This window comes from Manis javanica, chromosome 1 (assembly GCF_040802235.1).
Source record: "Manis javanica isolate MJ-LG chromosome 1, MJ_LKY, whole genome shotgun sequence".
Taxonomy (NCBI): Eukaryota; Metazoa; Chordata; class Mammalia; order Pholidota; family Manidae; genus Manis; species Manis javanica.
The window spans coordinates 21,698,723-21,725,626 of record NC_133156.1 but is presented as its reverse complement, the minus strand read 5'-3'; the positions used below and the strand labels follow the sequence as shown (position 1 = coordinate 21,725,626).

At 50.4% G+C, this 26,904-nt stretch overlaps 1 long non-coding RNA gene across 2 annotated transcripts in view; it reads left to right on the top strand.

The window, feature by feature from the left end:
- Positions 1 to 26,904, top strand: part of LOC108409637 (uncharacterized) — a 274,470-nt gene that overhangs the window by 161,837 nt on the left and 85,729 nt on the right. The gene's annotated exons all lie outside the window — the stretch shown is intronic.

Below are 26,904 nucleotides of genomic sequence, written 5' to 3'. Positions count from 1 at the left end.
TGCATTTTCTAAGCATTTCTGGCATCTATCTCTTCTTACCCAAACCCAAAGGATGTCCAAGAGGTTAGCGAGATAATTCTCAGTTTACATTCTGAATTGAATGTGTTCTTATTCACTTAGGTAATTCCAGTTTCTTGAGTTATACCCACTAAAACAACCAAAAGTCTGGGTTACCTGGCACAAGACTCTCCCTGCCCAGTCACCCCAAGATTCCAGACTGAAATGCCATAAATCCTCCCTATTCCCCCAGGGGCTGTTTTTCATTTCACATAAGGGAGAGAGAGAGAAAACCCAGTGCCTGTGCGCCTTCCCCAGGCCTTGTGGCCTCAGGCTGGGCGCATGTGCTGCAAGGTCATCAGGCAAACGGGCTCTGTGTGTCCCTCTGGGTCCCGGATGATCCTCTCCCATCAGCCCCCACTTTTCTCAGGACCCTCCCTTCACAGTGTTGTCCCAAGACACCCAGAGCTACCACCCAGCACCCGAGGCCTGCTTGGGTCAGGGGTTCAAATGAGGACTTAAAATTAGACCCAACTTGTAAAGCTGGATTGGCTGTATATACGCTGCCGTTGTATCATAAAATTTCATTTCCTTAATGAAATTACTTTTAGTGATCGTTTCATTTGTCTTTATTAAGTACAAGAACTTAGCTAAACTCAGAAACTCTGTAAAGAGCATCAATTAGTTGAACACTGAAAAACTTTCAAAATGACTTTTGGAACGTGTTTTTTTTTTTTACCTTAAAGGAATACCTAGTGAACCATCTCAAATCACATAGATTTATAATGTGTTTTATTGAAAGAAACCCAAGCCTCAAAATGTTCTCTGAAAGAAATTTATTGATCAGTCCCCACTTTTTTTGCTGCTCTGCAGAATCCTGCTGGTAATAAAGCTTCTTTCTATCTTCTTATTGCTTTTGCTTTCAAATTCAACAGGTTTTTCCTTTCCTGTCTAAGCCAAGAAAGGATGTGTATACAGTCTGGGCAGAAGACGGTTGGTGAGGGTTTTGTCCCGTGGCCATGGGGAAGCTCCTGAATCTTGTCTCTGAGGTTATATGTCATCTAAAATCATGAACAGGTAGTTTAAGTTATAATAAAATTGATGATGATGACGATGATATTGTTGGTTAACATTTATAGAAGTCCTTTTATAGGTGGTCAATTCATCTGCCTGGTTCCTTCTTTTTAAACTGAGTTGCCCCTTTCCTTACTACGTTTTTAGGATGAGTGGATATGATTGCTAATACGATTACTACTATTACCGATTCATATTAAGGGAATCCTCTTAGATAGGTGATTGATTAGATCCACTCATTTGCTGAGACCTTCTGTGAGCTGGGCGGCGGTGACCTGCATGCTGGGCGTACGGCAGCAAACGTAAAAAAATTCCTTTTCTCAAAGGCTTGCATTCCCCTGGAGTCGGGGACAGGCAGCAGACAAGTGTCAGGTGGTAATAAATGCCGTAAGGAAAACAGCCAGAGGAATGAGAACGAGAGAAACAGACTGGAAAGAGGGAAATAAGGTTGATGAAGGCAGTTAGCTAGAGTATGATTATAAATTTCGCTTTGAAGTTTTGAAAGTGTTCAAGTTTTGTGGGGTTCTTTTTCCCTTAGCGTAAATGCAGATCACCTACATCTCCTCAGGGCAGCACTTCTGAGATCCGCACCCTCTCGTTTGTGCACCTTCAGAGATGGACCTGAAGAAGGGAAATGAACTCTAAAGAAGCACGGGTGTGTCACCCCCCAGGCCACCCTGTCCTGAGCTCGTCCAACCCCGTTTGCAGCCAGTCTGACGTCAGTCACCAAGGCTTGACAGGTGACTCAGCTGTGTCCGTGCTGCTGTTAGTCCTGTTATTGTTTTCCTCCTCCCATTGTAGTTAATCATTTATTCGAGTTACAGGTTAAACACTCACGTGCTTTATTAGGCCTTTCCCTGCAGTCCCACCGGGGCCAAGCCCTTGGTGAAAACATAGGTGTGGGTCGGGTCTCTCTTTGCGGCATGAGGCCCCTTTCCCTCCCCCGAGGGGACCGATATTTGTGTGCTCGGTGACACGCTCACCGCGAGAAGCCTAGTTACCGCCCGTCCCCACGCAAAGTCACACACAGTTTTTTTTTTCTTATAATGAGAGAGAACGTTTTTAAGATTTACTCTCTTAGCAACTTTCAAATAGGTAATAGTAATACTGACTATAGTAATCATGAGGTTCATCACATCCCCAGGCCTTATCTATTTTATTACTGGGTGTTTGCACTTCCTGATCCCCTTCACCCATTTCTCTCATCTCCGAACCCCACCGCCTCCTGGCAGCCACCTTTCTGTTCTCTGTATGTGTGAGTTTTGTTTTGTTTGTTCATTTGTTTGGGGTTTTTCTGATTCCACATAAGAGTGAAATCATACAGTATTTGTCTTTCTCCGTCTGACTTCTCTCACTGAGCATCATGCCCTCAAGGTCCGTCCATGCTGCCACGAATGGCAAGGTTTCCTTCTTTTTTATGGCCGCGTAGTGAAGTCTCAGCTAATTCCATCACGAGTCATTGACCTGAACCCACATCCTCAAGGAACAAGAGAAAACAGAGCAACAAGGGTTTAAGGATAAATACAGGAAGGATGGAGACTAGAGTCCCCCAGGATGTCAGAAATCCAGATCTGCTTGCAAAGTACATTCTAACCAAAGTTTCTGAGTCAGAAGTCACCCCTAAGACAGGCGGACATGAAGGGAATAGCTTAATAACCCTCCGCTACTTCCCAGTCCCGGGGAGGCAGGCAAGTGGCAGGAGGCCTGCAGCGGGTCTCGCTTGCTTTGTATTGTGCGCTGGCTTTTCCTGCATCTGGGATTTCCAGCATCTTGGCTTCGCGGCAGCACAGCCCTGCACCTGGCTTGTCTCACGTGGATTGGGAAGCATCTTCCTCCCCACTTGTCAGAAGGCCCTTTGTCCTCAAACACAGGAAGAGCGAAATCTCACTACCACCAACAGTGTATTTCTGACCAGGCTCCAAATGAAACTTCAGGCCAGATTGGAATCTTGCAAAGCCAGGCCGAGCCTACGCTGGGCCCTGCTTGCAAAAAACTGCTAGTGCCTCGCTGGCCATGAACCAAGCCTGAGAAGCCCTATACACACTGGAGATGGGGCTTGCGGAAATGAAAAGAAAGTCTCTCTTCTTCGCTTCTCTCTCACCATCTGGCTAGCTTTTATCATCCTGCGGCACCAGGATTAATTGCGTATGCCATTGATTTCTGTTGATTAATTGTAATTACCCGGAACAGGACATTTCAGCATGAACAGGTCATGCCTACCCTGAATGGCAAAGTCAGAGACCTGTCCTTCAAGAGATGCTCTTGGGACTGGTGGGGCCTATGAAACCAAGCGGTTCAAATAATCCCCTAAGAGATGAGGAAACTGTGCAGTTATCCCAGGTTGTGGAGCTAGTTAGTAGCAGAACAGGGACAGAAATACCAGCCTCCACACCCCTGGTCCGGTGATGTTTACGCTGTGCTCCGCTGACTCAAGGACTGGTTCAAACCAGAAGCGGCTGCTCCTCTCCATTTGGGTGTTTTCATCAAAGCCGGGGTGGAATTTGGTCAAAATGTCTCATTGCGTCATCACGTCACTTTGAAACTCCAAGTTCTTTGGACATAGAGTTCTTGTCTGTGTGATGTGAACCAATAAATTCTCTGGAAAAAAATACCAGGCCAAACACTTGGCTGGTGTCTGGAAGAAAGAAAAAAAATACATCTGGGCAGTTGAATTTTTAAAATTGAATTAAGCAGCTGTGTTTGTGTCCTGTGGACGCTGCTATTAGGGTGGACAAGTTTCTCCAAAGCTGGGAGTGGGTCAGAGAATCGTATGGAAATTGTCGGGCGCCTCTGTCGTAGCCACACGTGGCGATGAGTACTCAGAAGCTGTCCAGGGTGATGGGGAGGGTTCAGACCTCAGTCTAGTGGTCTTTAAACTGTCCAGCTATGTTTTCAAGCAGAACTGCTTTTTAAATGAAATATTTATATGTAATCTCTACGCATAAAATAGATAAGGGTGATATTTTATGTTTAAAACGACATATTTCCTCTTTCTAAAAATAATAAATGAAAACAATAACATTGTCCTAAGTGATTAACGTTTGGAACTGTGAATTATAGGAGTCAGTTTTTATGGTAGGTCAGCATCAGCCCCTAAAAGATCGTGTCTGCGTGTGGGTTTACTGGCACTTATTCACCTGGTGCATTAAGTGCTCAACACACCGTTGGCTTATGGGAAAGATGAAGGCAGCATGGACACCTAGCTTGGGAACCTCATAAAAGTAGGAGCTTCCCATCGAATTCACCACTTACTCCACCCCTCCCTGAAATGACACCTCCTGCCACGACTTTAACAAATAGGCGTCCAACAAATACCAGTTGGATTAGGAGGTAATGAGTTTGAATGTGATGAGGTTAAGCGATGGTGGTCAGCTGGACAGCTCGGAGGGGCAGGGGGCTGTGACCAGTTCAGTGGGCTCAATGGGACACCGCAGCTGCAGTGGCAGGGGGATGAATTAGCACTGAATGTGCAGCCGGCTTCAGACAGACGTGTGTTTCTTACAGCAGATTTTAGCTAATGGCATTCTTTCGCATGCATGGTCATCCAGACAGAGACATTTTCCAGCTCCTGCTCTTAGCTTTGTGTTCCTTCTCTTTCAGACAGTGACAAGCCTTATGGATTTTGTCTCCCCTGTGGCCCTTTGGCCTCTTGAGACCTCCACCTTGACCCAGGTGTTTATCATCGTTTACCTGGACTATTGCAATAATACTTTAACTAGTATACCTGTCTCAAGAGCCTGCTTTTCCTAGTTCAAGTTATGTTTTGCTATAAAGTTTATTCTCCAAGCCTAGATCTGGTCAATGAACTCACCTGCTTAAAAGCCCTCAATGGCTCCCTAGTGTCTGTGTGTTGAATTTCCAATCCCTTTGCAAAGCATTCGAGGCCATGCTTTACCTCCACCCCCACTGGCCCATCTCCGTGGCCCTTGCTCCACCCCCAGGGAGGACACAGCGCTTTTTAGGGCTTCCATTGAGGCGCCCCCATGCGCTGTCCACCCTCTGTGTCTGTCTAGACAGCACCCCACCCTGGCAGGCACTGTGTCCCTTCTACTCACCATTCTATTCCCAGGGTTCTCAGTGTCTAGCACAAAATATGTATCCAATAAGTATTTGTTGAATGAATATAAAAATTAAAAGGCTGATAAGGAATCAAAAGGTTGTTAAAAGGCTGATAGGATTTATATTGAATTAAAAATCAAATGCATGTTCATTACTAGGAGATGGTGTGCTTAGACTGAAATTGCTTCAATTCAGCTCAGCTCCACACAGAGGAGGAAACATGAAGATTGCTGAAAGGTAGTCTCTGCCCGTTGGAGAGTGGGTCTGAAACCATCAGTGAGGTGGGAGTGTGAAAGCTGTTGGAAGAACAGGGCCAGCTTCTCAGAGGTGAACCCTGGCAGCGGGTCCTTTCTGGACTCCCGACCTATGATTTCTGCCCCGGCCAGTCCGGTCTGCATGTTTCCTAGATTCAGCTTCTCAGGGGCTTTTTGAGATATATCAGTGCTCATCTTAAAAACCAAATGTCCCACGATCCTTACTCTTTAGAGATAAAGTCCAAACAACTTGTCAAAGCCGTATCTTGTTCCCAGAGGATCCAGTCTTTGGCTGCTCTGACCTGCCCTGTGGGACTCTGCCCCACTTTGGGGAGCCTCTTGTACCCCTCCAGCCTGTGCTGGTCTATTCCCAGTAGGATGCTGAGACCCACGGTGGGCATAAGGTGGCACCTCTGCTAGGAGCTGCCATCTGTGCTGGTGTGTGACACCTTCTTGTCTGGATGCTAGGAGACAGGTGTCACAGATGGAGCTCTGGTCTCTATTTCTTACGACCCCTTGGTAGTGCAAATCACCCCCACATAGGCCAGACTCAGGGCCCTTCTGCCTGCAGGAGCCCCAGGAGAGTAACTGGGATTCTGTCCCCCAGCCTCTCCCAGCCCCACAATCAGGACCCATTACAGATGCTTCTGAGCTAAACTTCTTTGTCTTCCAAAATCGGAAATGTGCAGGTTTCTGAGCCTCGCCATCGAGAACTGTGCGTGTTAGATGAGCCTGCTGGCAGATTTCAATGCAGGGGGTCATTGAGAAACATCCTGAGTATGGTCACCAACCAAAAGCTCCTCTGCCTGTCACGAGCAACGGCATTTCTTCCTCAGCAAAACTTTTATAACACGAATTGCTTATGATGGGATCAATTAATTAAGAACAATGGGTTACGTTTGCTATTATTAGTTATAAACAGTTGACTTCTAAAACCATCCAGGAAGCATACCTCCTTAAGGAAAAAGAGATACTCAAGTCTACTCCCCCCAGCTGCTGGGAGAAGCCTTGTGATTTACTTGTCTCATCAGTAGATGATAAGGAAATATGAGAAATCTGCCCATAGGTGGAGAGAGGAGAAATAACTTACTTAAACTAGAGGGATGGACTTGTTCAACAAAGTTCACTTTTTAAAGCTGTGTTTCTATAATTTTTTTTTAATTCCAAAAGCAAAAAAATAATGTTGCGATGGCCCATCTGAAAATTTAGGCCTTAGGGCCCTGAGTTTTGATAACTAAATATTCATTAGGAAACAGCTTTCAAAAGATAGCGGACGAATTGCCTTAGCTAATTCAGCCCACCAGGTCCCACCTATGATGGCAGGTGCAGTGCGAGAATTACAAACGGGACTGACTTTCCTGGCTTCAAGGGGCTTATCGGGGTTTAGTGGGTAGTGACATAGGAAGATGGTATTTTCCCCAATTAAAGATTAGGAGCCATGATATCATATACGGTCTTAAAAATCTGAATGTGAGGTTATTCTTAAAGTTCCTGGATGCATGTTCCCCTTTCTGCATGAATTCGCAGCGTCAGCTGACCGGTCCTCTTCTAGCCCCACTTGCCCCACACCTTCCTGCTGCCACTCTTTAGCTCACACAAGTTTCTTTTCTTGGAATCCCCTCCTTTTATTGTTCTACCATCAAAGCCTAACATCATCCAAGATTCAGTTAATGATCTACTCCTTTGTGAAGCCAGCAGAAATCCTCTGGGACCACAGTGAATTTTGGAGCACCTTTCTTCCTTACCGTTCACCCTTGTACCCAGCATTTGACAGGTGCCCAGGCAGCGTTGCAAACCTTACATCAGGTCCCGTTTCCCGGGTCACACCACTCCGTAGCCTTTGGGAGGGCAGGGATCATGCTGTGTACATCTTCCAATTCACAAGATTGAGCATCGTGTCTGACCCATGAAGGGCGCTCCTTTAATTTAAGATATAAACGAGAACGTGGACATTTTAGCCTTTAGGTGCCGGATTCTCTCTGTTGTTGGGCTACTCCGCTGTGCAGGCCTGAATCCCACTTAAGTCTATGACACCTAAAATTTCTGTGATGGGCGTTGTCAGGTTCAAAGTTATCTCCGTTTAAGCCAGGAGCCTCGAACTCATATGCCTCCTGGAGCCAGTTGAGTGACCAGACGTGCCCACCCAGCTCCACGTTCCCGCCGTAAGGGCACACGGGCAAAGCTGCGCCCAGCCTGTCTGTTCTGCTGAGGACCAGCAGAGCTCGGCATGCTCACGTCCACAGTGTCCACCTCCAGGGCTCTAATTCTGCCGGCTCTCCTTGGTCTTCCAACTCACTGCCCCAGCAGTTTGCTCTCTGGCGGACGCCCTGACGCAAGTGCAAACGCCTGGCTGGACCCAAGTGCCGAGACCTGTCTCCAGGTCTGTCCTAACCTGGGTCTACCTGGCCACCGAGAGCCCGATTCTCAAATATCAGTACAATCCTTGGTGGCCCCCGTCTCCCCGGAGTGCCTGAGAGGCAGAGGTGCTCATGGAGCCCGACTCGCTGCTGCCCTCAGCGGGCCATGGACGCCTTTGCCCCTCAGCCCGGTTACCTCCGTGGGGCCCAGATGGGGCAAGGAAGATCTTGCAGACCCAGATGGGCTGTGTATTTTGTGTCAAGTGATTTTGTGTGTCTGGCCATTAATGTTGGTTCGGGCTGTGAGTGGGGAAGTTGCTTTTTTCTTGACTTACTTTCAGTTATTGTAGGTACGTTTTGATGTGCCCTCCCTCTCTATCCACCGTCTTTCCTCTCCTTAGAGGAAGGCTGTGAAGTAGAAGTCAGTTGTCTTGGGGAAGGCGGTGTGGCTGGACTCAAAGCTCCTGACCTCTGGAGTAAGACCGACCTGAGTTCTAATCCCGGCCCTCCCAGCTACTGGCTCTGAATCCGGGCAATGTTTTTCTGATTTTTCCTGCATGAAGGGGACATCATGCAAAGCTAACTTGTAGATGGTTCTCAACACTGCTTTTCCTGTCTTTGCGGTGAGGTATTTTCACTGAAGTGTAAGGTAGCCGGTCTTCAGCTTTCTTGCTCCAGAGCTCGGCAGATGCCGTGGGAGTCCGCGTCCACCTCCTCCCCCTCGCCTTCTTCTCTTCTTCAGTCTGTGAGTTCTCAGATCTTGACTTGTGAGCCTGGGAACATCCTTAGACTGTGAGCCACAACCCTCGTGAAATGTCAGTTCTGTATACAAACGAGACAGCCAGCTCTGCTCTGTTCAATAAAACCGGGCCTGGAAGGGCTCTTAGGAAAGCTGGGTGCTGGTCTTCTGACTGAAAGAGCCGCATGCGGACCTACTAGCAACCTCAGGACAGGGCAAGCCCGGATCTGCTTTACTCTTCACTGAATCTTACTGTGTGTCAGAGATTCCACAGATCATATTTAATCTTCAGAAAAGCCTTGTGCGTTAGGCCCTCACTCCCATTTTACAGACGAGGAGACTGAGGCTCAGAGAGGTAGAAGTAACTTGCTCGAGGTCCTATAACTAGTAGGGGTCAGAGCTGGGATTTGAACTGGGGTCTGACTGGACCCAGGTCGGTGCTTTTATCTGTGGTGCCCCACTGCCTGCAGAAAGCCAGGCATTCCCAGAGTCCTCCAAGGGGAGGCAGCCTGCCGGGACAGAGGTCGCCTGTGACTCCCCCATGGGGCTCTTAAAGCGCAAGCTGAAGGCCAGTTTTACTATGAGACCATAAGATAATAGTGCCGGATCAGGGCTCTTCGTTGCTGCCTCTGTGTTGACTGATAGGTTACATTTTTTGCAGGTTGCATCAGTAATTCGTGCTTTAGCACTCCTGAATTAGTGTAATGCTTCAAATCACCTGTGGTAATTCAGCACAATTATCTATAATTAAAAATAAATTCCTGTAGGGTGAGAATATTAATTCCTCTCCAATTCTCTTTCTTGTGACTGTGCCTCCCAGCCATTCCCCAGCTCTTACCCAACAGCTCTGAACACTCTCTGGGGAGCCAACTTTGCTGCATCCGGTGACTTATCCCTTCCATCCCACACTCAGTCTCCCTTTCGTTAGGATCAGTACCCCTCCAGGGGTTTTGTCTTAGGAAATATCCTTAAAGTTAATGGCTTTTTAAAAATCTGTGGTTTAATTCACTTTGAGATTCCAGTGGAAGCTATGAAGCACTTTCCAGGGCAGAAACACACAGGCACAGATTGTGTGCAGAATTTCGGGGAGTCAAGGATCACCTAGAGCTCGATTCCCCCAGTGGGCTCCCCAGACCCACCGCGTCAGCATGGCTGGGCACTTGCCAGAGGCGAATCCTTTTGTTCTACTGAATCGGAAACCTGGGGAGTGAGGACTGGTAATGTGAGCTTTCACCCATTTTTCCGGCGATTCTGATGGCCCAAAGTGAGAGGCCCACGGCCCTCGGAGGAGGTGAGAGCCTTCCCTCGGCAGGTGCCGACTAACTGTAATAAATATCAGCACTTCAGAGCATGGGAAAGGTAAACGGTCCTGCAAGCTCTGAACTTGTTACCTTCATGGCGTGTTCAGAACCGCTTCATGTTTCAGACCAAGGATCCATTTGCTCCCTGGGTGCACGGAGGACAGGTGACCCTATCACCAAACCACGCGGGGACTCCCAGGGAATGATCCCAGGTGGCTGGTGGCATTAAAGAAGAGTCAGGAGGTGGTGGAGACGGGGAGGCCCTCCCTCTGGGTACATTCCCAGGCCTGGATCACACTACAGCCTCACCTGTCCTGCCTGGTGTCCCCCTTGCCCATGGGGCACGGATGCTTGGGAGACACACAGTTCTAGGGCACAGCTGGTGTGACTGGAACACAGCTGGTACTCAGAGGCTCAAGAAGTCAATGTTTGGTGTCAGTCCTACATTTTTCCATGGAGGAAGTCTTACTTCTCCTCCAGGTAACTTGCTCCTTACAGCTGATTTGTAAACTACATTTCCATGTTTGTGTTATTATATGAGGAAAAATTACTTAGATTCAAAAACAAGTCCTCATCGAAGGCCTGAATCTTTCTTGGAGTAAATGCTGTGACACACGGAGTTCATGGCCCTAAGTAACCCCAATAATTTGTCCTCATTTGGATGGATTCCTCTCCCAACTCCAGCCCCTTCACTACCTAAACCCACCCACCATCCTCCCAAACTTAGTGCAAAGAATTTAAAAATATCGAAGAAGGTTTCTTTAACACTGGGCTTGCATTTGGGTATTTATTGTGTTAAGTGTCTACGTTTGTGTTTTCCTCTTTGAAATGAGAGAATCTTAGGGGAATCGTGTTTAAAATGTAACATTTTACCACTTTGGACTATTAGAATTTATCTTGAGCATTCCAGGCAGGGCGCTTGTAAGAGCACGGACATGGGATTATTATTTAGGTTGCCGCATTTGCTGTTCTGTGTTCACTAACAAATGGCAGAGCTCTTGACTTCCAAGACCAGACCCTTCCACTCCAGAGTATCTGTGTCTGTGCATGGGTGCACCTGAAGGATGGCTCCCAAACCTGGCAGAATCTTCTGAAAGCCTTTAAACAAGACGGTGACCTGGGCCCCTGTCAGACACCCTGAAATAGAATCTCTGGGGCTGGGCCCAGCACCCCGAGTTTGGCTTGGCGGTTGCTGCTCATACTAGTCTTTCGCCCCCCACGGCTCTCTCTCCTCACATAAAGCATAGCATCTCCTTAGACTGGCCTGAGAATCTGTGTATTTCCCAATTCAAAGCCCAAGCTCAGCTCTTTACAATAGGTCGTGCGATAAGCCTGCGAAGGCAGTGGTGAGGCAGGTATCAGCTTCCAGCCTAAGCAGGTGAGGACAGGTCTCAGGGATGTAGCTAGAGCTGCCATCTCAGCAGCGTCTCTAGGTAGGACAGGGTCTTTTAGAAAGGCCCTGAATGTGAGCTAATTATGTTTTATGACAAGCACCCAAGAGATAAAAAGCTCCTAATTAAAGGGAAAAGCAACAGTTCTAATCTCAAACAAAAGCCATAATGTGGGCATTGTTTCCAGGCCCTTAAAATGTGGAGAAATGTTTGAAGTGGCTTTGGTAAAACTCTACACAGGATAAAATATAATGTTCTTGGAACCAATGCTAAATAGTAAATTTAGGGGTAAAGCAAATTATACAGAGATACAAAAATGGTAGGGAAGGGGAAAGAAAGGGAGAAAGAAGGCTTAGAAATTAAAGCAAATACGGAATACAAAGATCTGGGGGTCATGGTGAAACACAAGCCCTGCTGAATATGTACAATAATGAGTTAGAATAATATGTATAGGATGCAATTGAATTTCTTGTACCTTTCCAGCATTGGCTAAATCTTTAATACATTTAGTTTTGTTTCCATATTTTTTAATAAAAGAAGGAAAATAAAAAGGTACTGGAGAAGATTGGAAGATGCAAGATGACAGAAAGAAATAAAGAAGATGTGAAATAATAGTTGGATTCCTTTAGCCGGGGAATTAAAACAAGAAAAAAAAAAAACAAGCTAAGGATTGACTTTTTAAATTAAACCTCAGAATCCAAGGCAGCAGATGGAGGGACTGTCTTTTTCTTCCAATGCTACAATTGAAACCAGAGAGAAAAATGGGGAGGCAGAAACTATTGGCAAGTTGATTGCCAGGCAACCGGTCACATTGCAAAGGGCCAAGCCAATTCATTTTTCTTAACAACAAAATAGTTGGACTGTGTCTGAACTATGTGAAATTATCTCCATTTTAAAGACACCAAATGAGTTTGATTATGCAGTAGTCAATTCACTCCTTGACACTTGCATGCCGTATCAGCCAGAATAGCTGGTTTGACTCCAAAAACTGTCAATTCAGTGGCACCAGGTAAACATGCCCGTAGGCTTCTTACAAGAGTAAATTCAGGACCAGAACTTTAGTCACTGCTTTATCCGAGAACTGGCCTGCGACCACGTAGCATCGTCTTGGGGTGCAGTGACAAGACAGAAGATAGTTTCTGACTCTACCATCCTCTCTGGACTGGAGGAGTTTCATCCCTTCAAAACTGAGCCGCAGTGCAGTTCTGACACTAACCACCCAGAGTCAGCCCCGACCTCACGGGTGAGGGGTACTCTCCTCCAGAGGCCCCCTTCACTTGGGGCTCCAGCCACATGTTCCAGGGTCCCCACGCCACCCACACTGGCTCAACAACTGGCTACAAACTTGGCGATTCCCATGACCCCCTCAGACTTCATAATTTGCTGGAATGACTCACAGAACTCAGAAAAGAACTGTACTAAAGAACAGTTTTATTACAAAGGATGCAAACCAGGACCAGCCAGAAGAAGAGACCCCCAGGGCAAGTCCTGGGGGATCCCAAAGAGAGGGCGTCTGTGGCCTCTCCCACAGAGCCAGATGTGCCACCCTCCCTGCACACCAATGTGTCCAACCAGGAAGCTGTCTTGAGCCTTGGCGTCCAGAGGTTCTGTCGGGCTCCCTCACGAAGGCATGACTGCTGGAGTCACTTGTCACCTGTTTGAATGCCGTCTCCAGCCTCCCTCCCCTCCTTGGAGTGTGTGGCTCAGACCTCCAACCGTCTGCTCCTCTGGTGGGTCTTTCGGGCCTGGCCAGCTTCCATCCTGAAATGACCCAGCGGTCCCTGCAAGTCACCTCACCAACGGGAACTCAAGCGAGGGCCCAGGGCCATTACCTTCCGGGGAGCTGGAGGCTCTCAGACTGCAGCGCTGCTCCCCGTTCCTCCAGGAAAACACAGTTCAGGTGGCGATTGTGCCTTCTAACCTGTGTGCCACCCTCCCTCCTGTCAGGCTTCCCCCCTCGGGCTCTGCCTTGAGGCACTCAAGCTGCCAAGGTGGGGCAGTGGGTCTTCCCTCCCATCCTGGGCACTCTTAGATTCAGGCTACTGTAGGGCATTTATCCTACAGCCCCAGCCAGCAGTGCCCCAAAGAAATGGCTGCTCACTGGCGCATTTCCCAAGGGCTGCGTTGGGCTGCCTGGTCTGCGCTCACCGATGATGTCACCGGTCCCAGCATTGCTGTCATCACGGTCGCCACCACCTCACCCTCCCCACCACCACCAGATGCTCCTCCAGATGCCCGTGAGAGGCGGCTTCTGCGTTCTCGCCTGGAGAGTGAACCCCGCTCAGTGCAGGGCAGCAGAGAGCAGCGGGCCAGCAGCGAGGTGCTGGGGTCTCCCCTGCCGGGAGGCGGGAAGCAAGCAAGCCGGCAGGAAGGACGGGAAACATGGGCTTCCCTGCAAACGGCTGGCGAGGCCAGGCCGGCTGTGGGTCAGAACCGGTCAGAACACGCCTCCCAGGGAGACGGGTTTGCTGGGGTGACGGAAGCCAGTCGTTTGCAAATGGAATTCATTCTGAAGGAAGAGTCGCAGCAAGACGGGAACCAGGAAGCCACAGAGCCAGAGCAACGACTGGGCAGCCGGCACCCCCACCCCACCCCCGGCAGGCGGCCACATGGGACACACTCACCAGAGCTGCTGTGCTTCTGGGGCCAGTCTGGCCGTCATGGAGGCCGAGGGGGTGCCCCCAGTTCTGTTAGCTTCCAGATGTGCAGTCCAGCGGGGAGCTTTGTGCCAGGCCGACGTGAGGTCGAGTCCCACCTCTCTAAGCGCCAGCTGTGTGCTGTGGGGCGCGTCGCCTGGCCTGTGCTGGGCCTCGCTTACCGTGTGTACAGTGGAGTTGATGTACTTAGACCATTGCCTTCTCCCTCCCGTCCTCAGGCACCTGGGGCCCCAGTCCGGGACGGCCTCCTACGCCTATGGGTTTGGCTGAGGCTCCCGCTCCTGGGCAGTGACGGTTCCGGGTGCCCCGCTGTCTGCCCGAACTCCTCGGAGTGAGCAAGGCTGGAAAGATGCCAGTCACTGTCCCCTCACTCGCCCCATGGGCTGCGTCGGAGGGGGTGAGCCTGGCATTCACGTGCTGTCACTTCAGGGGCCCAGGAAGGCCTTTCTTTGATCCCCCCAGCAAACTAAAGCAAAATCCTCTACATTTTGCCTGCCGGAATTCAACTATTGGCATTCTATTCTTTTGATTTAAGGCTTTTCAGTAGTTATACTGCAAATTTTCTTAGAAGTCAGTATATTGAAGGCCTGACATTTGTCTGCCTCTATGAATGAAGTGGTCTCACTCCCTCTCCCCCATGCTGCCAAGTTACGAGTTCCCAGGTCGCTGGGAGCGGTGTTACTGGCCCCCTGGAGCCGCAGCAGGGAAGCAACCATGCTGTGTGAAACACATCAGGGGGCACCCTGGAACCAGAGAGTGGAGGGCTGCTGCTCTCTGGAGCGGCTCAGCAATTCCTGCCCCAACACAGGTCCCCGGGACATAATTCACAGGCAGCAGTGATCACTAACCCATCACCATGCAGCCAAGGTGCTTTGTGCTTAGAACTCATGTGACGCCCCCACCTGCCCCGGGGAGGGTGCGTCCCCTTCGGCCCACTGCGTGGAGGTGGGTGCTGAGTTCAGGGATGCTCATTCTTGCCTGTGGTCACACAGCTGGGAGGCAGTGGTAGAGCTGGGGCAGAAGCCCAGGACACCAGGCCGCAGAGGCCACGCCCTGCACCCTCAGCTGGGCCCCCTCCATTCTCTCCCTGAGTCTGTATCACTCGGCACCATCTGAACACACCGTGTGCCCATCTCCTGTCTCTTTATGTGCGAGGCGAACCTATTGTTTTTTGTAGAGCAAATGCAAACCATTTAGAAGCAATATTTGGAAATTCTGCACACTTTGCCCCAAGAACAGGAGGTGGGGACTTGGAATTGTCAGGACAAACACTGTTCGCCTTTCTCCCAACTGCCTCTCCAGCTAAGCATACCCAGACGAACTGTAGAAACGGGTCCCCTAGAGCCCCCCATCTATCTTCCACCTCATCATCTCCCAGCTTTTAAAGAGAATTGAGACTCTCCTTGTTTGTGAAGTTGTCAAATCGATCCCAGTTTGTTAACTGAGAACACATGGGCAAACGGGTAAACAGAGTCAGAGCGGCCAAGCTAGACGTGGGGGTCAGCAAACCATGCAAGGCATTGGGGGAGCACACCCCTGGGCAAGGCTGGCCTCCCTGACAAAGGGGACGGGACACAGGGACCTCAGCCCTGACGAGTCTTCTAACAAAGCCCCGTCTCACAGCCCCGTGATGAGGGTCCGGCTTGCATGTGGTGCTGGAGACAAAACCCGTCCCAGGAAGCCAGTGTGCAGCTGTCTGGTCTGCCCTGGGTTGCGACCAGAGGGAAGGGCCCTGGGTGCCTTGCCCTGGAAGAGAGGTGGAGGGTCGAGGTGAGGTGGAAGCCTCCAGGGGTTCCCTAGGGCAGGTGTGCGTGGCGAGGGTGGGACACCCGTGTGCAGGCTCTGTGCTGGTGCCCTGACCACCTTCCCAAGTGGCCCTTCCTCTGTGGCTGGTTAGAGGCTCCCAGAGCACAGGGCCTGGGGGTGCAGCCTCAGGGCCAGAGGACCTGCCCTTCTGTGGGGGCCCTGCCCGCCCCAGCCACATGGTGGGGGCACTCGTGAAATCTGTCTGGGCCTGAGGCTCTTCGTCGGTCTACTGGGGACAAAGGAGTTAATGCTTCAGAAGGGTGGCCGTGAGGTTAAAGTCAGGGCACATATACTGCTTGCAGCTGTGCTCAGAACCTGGAACAAATGGGCCGTCCGACAGCAGAGAGGGAGGCCAAGGGGCTGCCCTGGGGCCGCGGGGGTTCAAAGCCTGGTCCAAACTACTGGCTGCCGTGTGACCTTCCGCTGGAAACTTGGACCCCTGTCCTCAATTTCCTCAGTGGTGTGAGGGGCCAGTCGCCACGTCAGGGGGTTGGGGAGAGGTTTAGGTAATTACTACTGCAGAGCTTTTAAAACCAGCAGCACCTGGCACCCAGTTGCCACTCAGAAGGTTGTTATTTTGCCACTCAGCAGGGTGCCATCGTGCAAAGCCACCACCTGAAGTGGGTGACCTGTGACACATGTGATTCTGTTCCATGATGAATCGGTGACAGTTTTGGCCAGAAAACGACCCCTTCTATCTGTCGCTTCACATATCAGCCAGAATTTCCAAGTGATGACTTTCAAAAGCTGCAGTTTCAGTCATAGCTTCTTATCCAAGACCTTTCCCTCGCTACCCCTCCCAGCTGAGTGCCACACTTCCTGACTCCTCCACACGGTGACCCACCCAGGTGGAAGTCCTTTGTGACCGACTCACAGCTTCCTGCCGCCTGCCTGGGTCTGTGCGTTAGCCATAATTGCTTTGCAAAGTTACACGGCTCATAAAACAGAACAGCATATTGAATGGAAAATCGAACCACACATAAGCTGGTTTCATCACACCTTGCAAGGGTGCGTGCATTGTTCCACATGATTCCATTCCAGCTCAAACACTGGAGCAGGGTTTTAGTAAAGGCAGCTACCGTTTACATCCCACATTGTTCTGGGGGCTTCCGATCATCTCAGAGTCACCCGCATTCCGTAAATGTGTTGTCTGCTAAAAGCTCAAGGGACATGGATTTGGGGGTTTGCTCTGACTGGGGGCCACAACACAGGGCATTTGTGATTTTGGAGAACAGGAGGATACAGAGCGGGAGGGGGTGGGGCTCAGGCTCGACCCTCTGCCCAGCACGAGCGGGTGTAGACGGGCTGGTCCAGGGCCACAGAGCAGCAGAGAGGGAAGTAGGTCGGTCAGACGTCACTGGGAGAGGGTCAGGTGGATTTGGTGACACCTGGGTCTAGGGTAAGACAAGAAATTAAAGGAAGCCCTTCTCTGAGTGTGGAGTTTGAGGGGGATTGTTGTGATGGAAGGGCTGGGAAGAATCGAGGAATAGGGATCATCAGGCTCCTATTTATCGAACATCGAAGGAGAAAAGTGTAATACATATTCTTGCTTTCAAAGAACTTACATTTTCCCTGGAAAAAAAGACACAAATATAGAAAAACCATTTGAATGACAAACCATGAATTCAGACATCAAGTCCAGGCCACGAAGAAAGTTTCATGACAGGATAGCATTAATTGTAGAGTAAAACGACTTGCCATGTGGTTTATATAGAGAACAACTATTCTAAGGTCACCTTTGCCTGGTGGGGGGACCGAGAGGGCTGCAGATGCGAAGTGCTGTGGCCCTGTTTCTGAAGCATTGGCGGGACCTGCAAAGTCAAAGGCCAGTGAGATGGTGCGACAAGAACACAGAGACTGGAAGGCCCGAGGCAGGGTGAGCGTCGGAAAGCAGGGTCCTGGCCCGTGAGGAGCTGGGTGGAGAGTTAGGAAGTCAGACCAGCGTGAGGGGCCTCGAACACAGGCTGGGAACATGTTGCCCTACAAAATAATGCACTTAAGGTAAAAATGTGTGAGGTTCCTGCGCCTCCCGCTGGCCATATGCCTTCTCCCCCGACCCCTCTCCTGCCTTTGACACAGTCTTTCAACAGTCACTTGCGGGCCAAGGCGGAGGCTGGGGACAAATGGCTCAGCATGGGGGTGGGGGTGGGGGGTGCTCTCAGCTGCAGAGGAGAACCCTTCAATCCCAGCTCTCTGAGATGCATTAGTCATTGTTTCCCTGCCACTTCAATGTGTCCCTTTGTTTTTCAGAGTGGGGAAAAGATCTCAGTGGTCAGCCTGTACCACTTACACCTTCGCCAGGTACCAGGCAACTCGCGCATGTCAGGCTGTGCTCGGGGCTGGGGATGCACCGAGATGCAGTCTGACAGGGAAGACGTGTAATTAAAAGACAATTACAGCAAAACACAGGGATTGCTAAATGCGTGCTTGGGGTGTGGGGGGAGGGGAGGGGCAACCCAGGTGCCTGATCCGGCCCCAGGTGCCAGGAAGGATGCCCAGAGCTGCGGGTGTCTGAGCCAACTATTTAAGAGCAAGCGGAGCATGCCAGGCAGGGGCAAGAGTGGGCAGTGAGGACATTCCGGGCCGAAGGCAGCACTTAAGGAAAGCTGTGAAATGTGTGATGAAGTTAAGGCAGTGAGTTCTGGGGTCCCGTTACCTGGGTCGAAATTCTATCTCTGCGTCTTCCTGGTTATGCAAGCTTTGGCAAGTTACTTATCCTCTTTTTCACCCTTTTCCTTGTGTATAAATGACAAAAATGATAGTACCCACCAGATAGGGCTACTGTGAGGCCCTCATGACATGTTGCACGTGAGGAGGTCAGCACAGTGCCTCGTGTGTGGCCAGCACTCGCTGAGTAGCACCCAGGATGCCTGTGAGCAGGCCGACCGGAGGGGTCGGCGTCCCCAGAAATGCAGTGGGTGATGGCGTGGCGAGCGGTGAGGCTGGAGACAGAGGTGACGACAAAAAACCCTCGCCACTGACGTATCGTCAGGCCAATGGAGTCTGAGTTTTAAGTGTGTGAATCACATGAGCAGTTTGGTGACTTAGCTAGGTGGCTCAGGGCTCAGTGCAGTGAGCCGGCGGGAGGAGGGCGGGTGGGAGGCAGGAAGACCTGTGCATGACGTCACGGGAGTCCAGAGAGAGGTGACCGGGGAGGTCCCGGGAGGGCTGAGAAGGAAGGGGCCTCCTGGAGATCTTCAGGCGGCAGAGGTGACAGGAGCCCATGAGGGGGGAGGAGGAACTGGAGACATCACCAGGGCCCCTCATGTGGCTGCTAGGCGAACAGTGACCCGTCCCTGTCCCTGCTGGTGGTCTGTCCCTGTAGGTGATCTGTCCCTGCTGGTGGTCTGTCCCTGTAGGTGATCTGTCCCTGCTGGTGGCCCGTCCCTGTAGGTGATCTGTCCCTGTAAGTGATCTGTCCCTGCTGGTGGTCTGTCCCTGTAGGTGATCTGTCCCTGCTGGTGGCCCGTCCCTGTAGGTGATCTGTCCCTGTAAGTGATCCATCCATTAGTGATTCATCCCTGCCGGTGGTCCTCATCCTCTGTGAGATGCTAGGCAACCAGGTGAGGGGCCGAAAGGTTTTGTCTGTGGGCCAAGCTTACAGTTTGCACGCGACAGGCTCAGCTGATTAACAGGTAGAAGTGGAGACCACATGCTATGAGGGCTCAGGAGGTTTCTCAACCTTTCTGGAATGTGGTGAAAAGTGGAATTTCTACTAAAAGACTGCCGAGCAAGGACAAGAGGCAGACCCGCCCCCGGTCCAAGATCTCGGTTGAGGAAGGCCATGGACTGTGGCTGGCAGTGTTTTTCCTCCTTATGTATTGAGTTGAGCACTGGGGGAGGAGGGCAGGTGGCTGTGCCCCCTCGGGGGCAGAGCTCTGCCCGTCGGGCACCGTGCAGCCCCGGGTACAGGTGACCGGGCTGCTGCGGAGCCGGGGGCTGGGAGCCCCGGAGCGCACTTGGGAAGCTGGCAGGAGTTCTTCCACCTCTTGTTTATCCCAGGGAAGCTCAAGGGAGTTAAATTACCTGAGAAGAATTACACATGCCTTATAATAATTATTATTTCACAGATGAGATCCCGTTTTCATTTTTGCTCCAATTCACAGTAATTAAAACAACTCATTTAACTTCACACGCCCCTTGTCTTTGTCCTGCATCAGCTTGAAGTTTTGGAAATTCCAGAATCACTGGCATAGCAATTCCGGTAGCAGCCAGGCAGCTCCCTGGCAGCGGGGGTTGGGGGCAGCACAGTCCTTATGCACTTTTAACAGGGGAGGGGGGTGCCTTTACCCAGACCTGTGGAGGGGAGGCCACCCAGCTCTCTGGACAGAAATGACAGAAGAAAGACCAGGAAGTCACTCAATAAACAGAATCTGGAATGTGTGGTAGAGAATGAACCCAGTTACCCACCCTCCCCACCCCATGGGAATAGGGAGAGAGAGAGAGAGAGAGAGAGAGAGAGAGAGATTATTTAAAGGCAAACAGGCTGGGCTATGGTCTAATAGAAATCAATTGGCTGGATGAAAAAATTATGAATATCGTGGGGAGGTTGTGGTGTTTCTTAATTTAATGAGACGAATCACCTTTTTTGGTTGTTGGCGGTGGGAGCAATAGCTGGTCTCCTCTCCCCAGCTCCGGACCACCCCCTGAGCGGAGTGAATCCACTCTGGGCAGTCGCCGCCAGTCCCTGGGAGGTTGAGGCGCTCCGTGGCCGAGTGTCCTGATTCCTCGGCTGGGTATCTTAGGAGGACCTTTCATACTTGCCAAACCTGAAATGGGAAGCTCCTTGGGATGGACCCTGTGTTTATTAGCCACAGACACATGCAGAGAGCTTGGGTATTGTCCTAACTTGGGATGGAAGATCATATAAACACACTGTTAACAATAAAAATGGTGTTTGAACAGCACTTTAGGTTTCTAAGCAATTCCTCTTATTATCATGTTTGGGATTCACAAAAACTCTGTTAGGTTGTTATTCTAAGCAAACACAACTCCTTGCATTTCTTAGCCTGAAATATACTTTTTTATTCTGGTAATTTGATTGTATTCCTATTTCTTTCCTTGGTATTTCTGGGTCATTTTTTTTTTCACTCCCCTCCTTTCTAAAACCTACAGATTTCTAGAATTAAACAGAACCTCTCGTTGACCACCTCCCGCCCTGGGGCTCTGGTCACTCCCCCAGTGTCACCTCCTCACCTCACCTCCTTGGAAACATACTTCTTTATCGTTCATTTTTCTCCCTTCTCCTCGGACTCCATCATTGCCTCCCCCTTCTCTTGACCTCTCTGCTTTCAACAAGGCTCCTTCCTAAACCTGAACGCGCTCTTAGAGGCTCTGCTTAGACACCATCTCTTCGCATCGTCCTTGCCGACACCCTCACCCTGAGGTGCGGTTCCTTCGCCTTCAAGCCCCTCAGTACCTGTGATATCCTTGCCAAGAACTGTGTCATGTGGTCTCAAAGACAGTCAGGGAAGTATCTTACTGGAATACAACTTGTTGAAATCGGTGGCTTTCTTCTTTTTAATTCAAAGCCCAGAACAAGCGTCATTTTTTATGGTGAATGCTTTTAATAACTCCCTCTTTTCCTTGCCATGTGCTTTCTTAATAGTTTTTATTTTTATATAGATGTGCTTATCACATTGTATTGAAATGGTTGTTTTTGATATTTATCTTTGCTATTAAGCTGTAAGCATTAATAGTAGTTATGCTTTTATGTAGGAGCCTACAGTAGTTAAGTTGTAGGGAAGTAGCCAGACTGCCTGGGTGTGAATCCCAGCTGTTATTTGCTGGCTGTGTGACTATCGTCAAGTCACTACAACTCTGTGTTTCAATGTTCTTGCCTCTCTAATGGAGATAATGATAGAACCTGCCTCAGGAATTAAATGCTTATTAGACAGTATGCAATGCAAATTATTATGCTTGACTGTCCTTTGTATTTTTAATGCTAAGAACAATGGTTAAACAAAGCAGGCACACAGCAGGTGTTTCTTTGCATAAGTGAGGGAAAGTGTATGTGATGGTTCTTTCTAATAGATTGTTCATCCCAGCTTTCCCACAGCAGTCGGTGTGAGGTTTATAAGAGGTGGTCAATCAATATTTGTGGGGCGTGCTTTATAACTGTTAATCCAGTGACTGGAAGATTGAGGAGGATAAAATTGTGCAACAAATTAGGCTCATATCGAATAAATGGTCACCCAGGACTTTCCGTTATGGCTGTGGGGGACACACTTCCCTTTTGTTTTAAAGCTCCCAGTTGGGAAGATAATTTAACCTGCATGATTGGTTTAAGCTAGACTCTAGTTCTCTGGTAATGTGGCAGTAATCCACAAGGTAGACATCAGCCCAGATCACCGCAGGAGCCAGGACTGTGCAATAGGAGAACACGGACAGTGAGATTCTGTCACCCCAAAGGGTAGAGCAGACCCCAGGCGTCCTGCCGGGAAAGGTGTGGAGAGAACCCTCCAGGCCTACAGCAGCTTTGCACAAAATCTGTGCTCTGTACCCCCAGAGGAAGGCTCCCGTCACACTGAGGCCTGGCCAGAGAAGAGCGAATCAACTGAAGATTTTGAAAGAGCAGATTACAAAAAAAAAGCCCTTTTTGGCAGATTGATCGGGCAGGTATGGGGCTATTTCACAGTCCAGCGAACATGCGTGTTCATGTCAGTGACTGTGCCACAGAAAGCAGGGGCCTGTTTGTTCAGCTAGAAATGCTCGCACTGGCTGCCTCCCCCTCTCTGCACTCAATCACTCCACTTTCCTAATTCTGTGTTGGAGAGGATTTTTTTTCCCTCCCCTTGGCTTTTTGAAGTCACATCGGTGGCGCAGCTAATGAGGCGGTGGAAGGCAAGCTGGTTGGCTCTGGGTTGCTAATGACTCCATTCCCCGGAGCCTAATCAAGGATTTGTACCTTTAATTGCTGTCAAGTCAGCTCCAACCACCTGCCATTTCTGTAGCACCTGAGCTCCTGGCTCAGGAGCCCCTGACTCTAAATGCATCCATTACTTACTCTGAAGGGCAGGAAGCCAGGCTGCCAGGCAACCCTGGACGGGGCTTATCCACAGGACAGAGACCAGGGAGACATGTCGCCGACTAACTGGGTCAGCATCGGAGGGACCCTATGCTGTCCTCAGATCAGATTTCTGCTTCGAGGGGCTAAGGATGGGGTGCAGGAACAAAAGGCAGGATGGGGGGAAGGGGACATCTGATCACATTCTTTCAGGATCTGTTGATGCTTTTATCCAGCGACGGATGGCTTCATCTCCACCCCCTGCGCATGGTTGTGACACAGATTGATACTTGTTGAGGGTCCTTTCCAATGAAAATGGTAATTGTTTTATTGTCTTTCCCAAATTCAGGATGTAGTTTTCCTCTGGGTCTCTTTGGAGACGTAGGGAAGGAGAAAGCAGCTCATCTGGACCTGAATTTATCCTGACGGTAAAGCAGGCTGCCTTAGGGGGATGTGAATTAGGTAGGGAAGGAAAAGAATGTTTAGCCTTTGTTCTAAGTGCAGGAAACATTCTTTACACTCAGGTCCTGCCCTATAACTTTATTCTTTCTGCCTGTGAAGCTATGTAAGGTATATTATGTATGATAGTATGTATATTATCTGTTAGACTGGCCTTTTGCAATCAATCTCTGGAGAGGCAGTTCTCAAACTCAAGTCTGCGTGTCAGGAGGGCTGTGAAAACACTGCTTGCTGGCCGCCCCCCACCTGCCCATCACCCCCACTCCAGTTTCTGATTCAGTCTGACGTGAGTGGGGCCTGACAACTGAGTGTCCCACAAGCTCCCAGGTGGCAATTACCCCATGGACAGAGGAACCGTCGTGAAGCCTCTTGCAAACGCCAGTCTCACTGTCTGCAGGTAGACGGAGCTTGTCAGTTACCGAGAACTCGGTCAGCCGTGCCGCCTGCTGCTGCGCTGGCCGTGGACAGAGGCGCCGACCCTGAGAGCTCCTGTGGGAGAGGTGGGGGTTGCTCCTTCCCAACACAGGCCCATGTGTCACGTGCAAGGAAAGGAGCAAAGGAGGCCTGCCGGGCAGCGGCTGGCCTGGGAGGATGCTTCGGCCTGTAGACAGACAGTGCCTCCCACCCCTGGCTTCCTGCAGCTGGGAATCCTGCCTCCCTGCAAGCGGCCGCCCGCCTGGCCTGCCTAGGACCGAGGGGCTTCCCAGAGCTGAATCAGAGCTCTGGGCAAGCCCGAACCCTACTAGCCCTCTCTCTCCTCCTCCAGACTTAACATCAGGAAGGGCATATTGTTAAACCACACTTACTAATGACATGAAGGTAAATATTATCAGACTATGAGCATTTTTTTCATACCGGCCCAAAAAAAAGAGAGAATTAAGGTATTTGGGCTGAAAAATACTCATGATCCCCAGCTTGCCATTCACAAAGACTTGTTCTAGGCAACTTTAGAACTGGACCCATTTTTCATTATTGACTGACAGTAAAGGTGTTTTCTTTTTTTTTTTTATCTCCTTACAAAAGAAATATGCTAAACTTGAACTGATTTTTAAAAATAATTTAGGAGCTCCGGGCACCTTCACTGTTTCGCTGCCACCGAGTTGTCTCCCTGACTGTGACCTGACTGTTAGCTTCGCTTCCCAGGACCAGCCGGTGAACCTGGTGAAGCCATGCGGTGACTGTGCCCTGAAGCTGCTACTTCTTGTGGCCCTTGTCTTCCTCCACGCCGGGCGGCTGCCACCACATTCCAGACAAACGCACACTTGTTTTGGTTTCCTCCTTTACTGTGCAGTCTATTTATATCCGGAGACCCTGCCAAGTGTGCAAGATAACCTTACTAGGAAGCTAAATTAATTCTGAAGTGCAAACACCATCCGATCTGCCAATCAGATGGGAAAATATTGCTAATTGTTGTTCTCTTGCCACCCTGCATCTTTCCCCAGAGTGTTGGAAATTACAGAAAGAGGTCCATTTGTTCTTCAGTCGCCTTGGCATTTGGGTTCATGCACCCTTGACCTGGGAAGATAGAGCAAAAACATAATTGCTCTCCACCTGATAAGACCAGAGACAAGTGTGTGTATGTGTACGTGTAGATATTTTCATGGAAAAAACTAAATTGGCAGCCCTTTTGATGGAAAATACAATGCTCTTTGGGTTGAAAATGCCCCAGGGGCAAAAATACCCCCAGAGGGGACTCTAGGTTCCACCGCTCGCCGCTCATCTCGCCAGGCTGGGGGTCAGCCCAGTTCCCCCGGAACGTCCTCGCCCAGCCCGAGCCCCCCTCCACCCGGGGCTGCTCCGCTCACTCCTTCCTCCGTGTGCCAGTCATTCTGCGCCCGCATGAGCCCCACTCACACAGCCGGGGAGCTCCTTGTGCATGTGTTTGTCTCCCAGCCTGCCCACAGGTCTTGGAGGCGGGGACGCAGGACACGTTCCCCGGGGCCGCCTTGTGGCCTTCTGCCGTGCTCGGCGTCAGGTGAGCATTTGCTGGTTGAATGACCGGCTGTTCCAATTGAAGCAGTTTCAGTGATTCTGAGCACAACTCCTGGCTGATCATTTCAAAGAACTTACGGTATTTATTTTAATATTGTAAATAGGATTTAGGCCACGTCCAGAGAGTCGGTGTTCTGCCTCGTGGCGGTCCACGCACAGGCACGAAGGTCCCCCTGGCCACTCCATGAGAGGTGGGATGAAAGCCACTAGGTGGGAGGGCGGCTGGGTCACTGCGCTGCACGGTTCACACACCCACTGGTCCTGTAAAGCCCAGCGCTGTGGGGCGGGGGACCGTTGGGAGGCTCATCTCTCTCCCCGCTTTATTTGTCCCTCCCTGTTTTCCCTGGAAGCTGGAAAGCCACCCTCCGCTCCACTTTGGGACGCACAGACTCTAGCCCAGATGGGCATTTGTCATCGCCCTGCCAATCTCTCCAGGAATAATGTTCAGAATGCTCCCCTCATGGCCTGGGATGCAGGTATTTGCCCAGCTAAGCCTGGTTCTCACTTTCTCACTGCTTCTGTGTTAATCTCACCCAAGGATTCAGGTAAACAGTGGAAGGAATGGAGGCTGTTCTCCTCCAGAAACCTTGACTTTGTTGCAGTTGTGACTCAGTTTACCCGGGAGGTGTCATCACATGGTGCTATGTGAAAACCACATTTTTAGAAATCTGGTCATATTTAAAGTGCAATACACAAAGTTGTCCGTTTAATGGAGGTGTTTATGAAACTTTCAAAGTCTTGTCTTTGCTAGGGGAATACCAAACCTGAGGAAATCTAGATTTCCACAGACTGGGTCTGCCCCCGGCAAGGTGTCCAAGGACCACTCCAAGCTGGTTGAGGAAGCCCAGGGGGGGTAGGATCACTAGTCACATCGTATGTTTAGAATCCCCGGGCTTCAAGTTCAGCTTCCCTCTGCTGGACTGGGGGGGCGGGGTGACCCTCACCTCGGGGTTCCTCCCCCACCTGAATGACAAAAGGAACAAAGAGGGGTCTCTCAAAGGGTCCCATCGTGAAGGTGTGTGCCTGTTGCCGGGGGGCCATGTGGGGAGCTGAGACAGTGGAAGGAAGAGGGGGCGGAACTGACCAGTCCCGGAGCCCAGGGAGGCATCAGGTAGAATGAAGCTGCCTCCGAATTCTCTCTGATGCGCGGCCTGACAGAGAGAGGACTTGGGGTGGTCCCCGTGAGCACACCCAGCCAGCCCCCCATGCCCCTCCACAGCACCAGCCCTGGGCTCACCATTTCCAGGCCTGTTTCCCACACGGTTCTTCAAGCAGCAGTGCAGTGTTAGGCTGCCATCTGCTTCGTGACTGTCACGGAACACACGGGACTCCGTTTTCCAGTTGGGCGGGGTGCCAGGGAAAGAGGAGAGGGTCCGGTCAGGATATCGAGCTTACCAGCAGCCACTGCAAGAATTTTCTTTGCTATAAACGTCCTAACATTCTGACCCTCCTGGCTGAAAAATTTACAAGGCTGTCCCTGTGCCAACCAAAACCATTATGTGATGTAAGTGTCTTGGGCTATGTAGCTGCAGGGCCGATGTCAACAACAGTATGCACGGAAGGTGGGATTCATTCCCCGTTCTTTCCTGTGGGCAAGTCTAGGGATTTCAGGTGTGACAGCAGAGCATTGTGAGTCACCGAAGTACATCTCTACCCACTGGCGTGTCCCGTAGCAGGTCTGCAGATCAAACCCTCCCAGACACCAGGCGGCGCAGGGCATGTCAGCTAGTTCATCTCAAAATGCCAAGTGCCCAGGTGTTTTCAACAGTGTGGCCAAGATACCCGAACGCTGCCCTGGACCATGCCAACGCT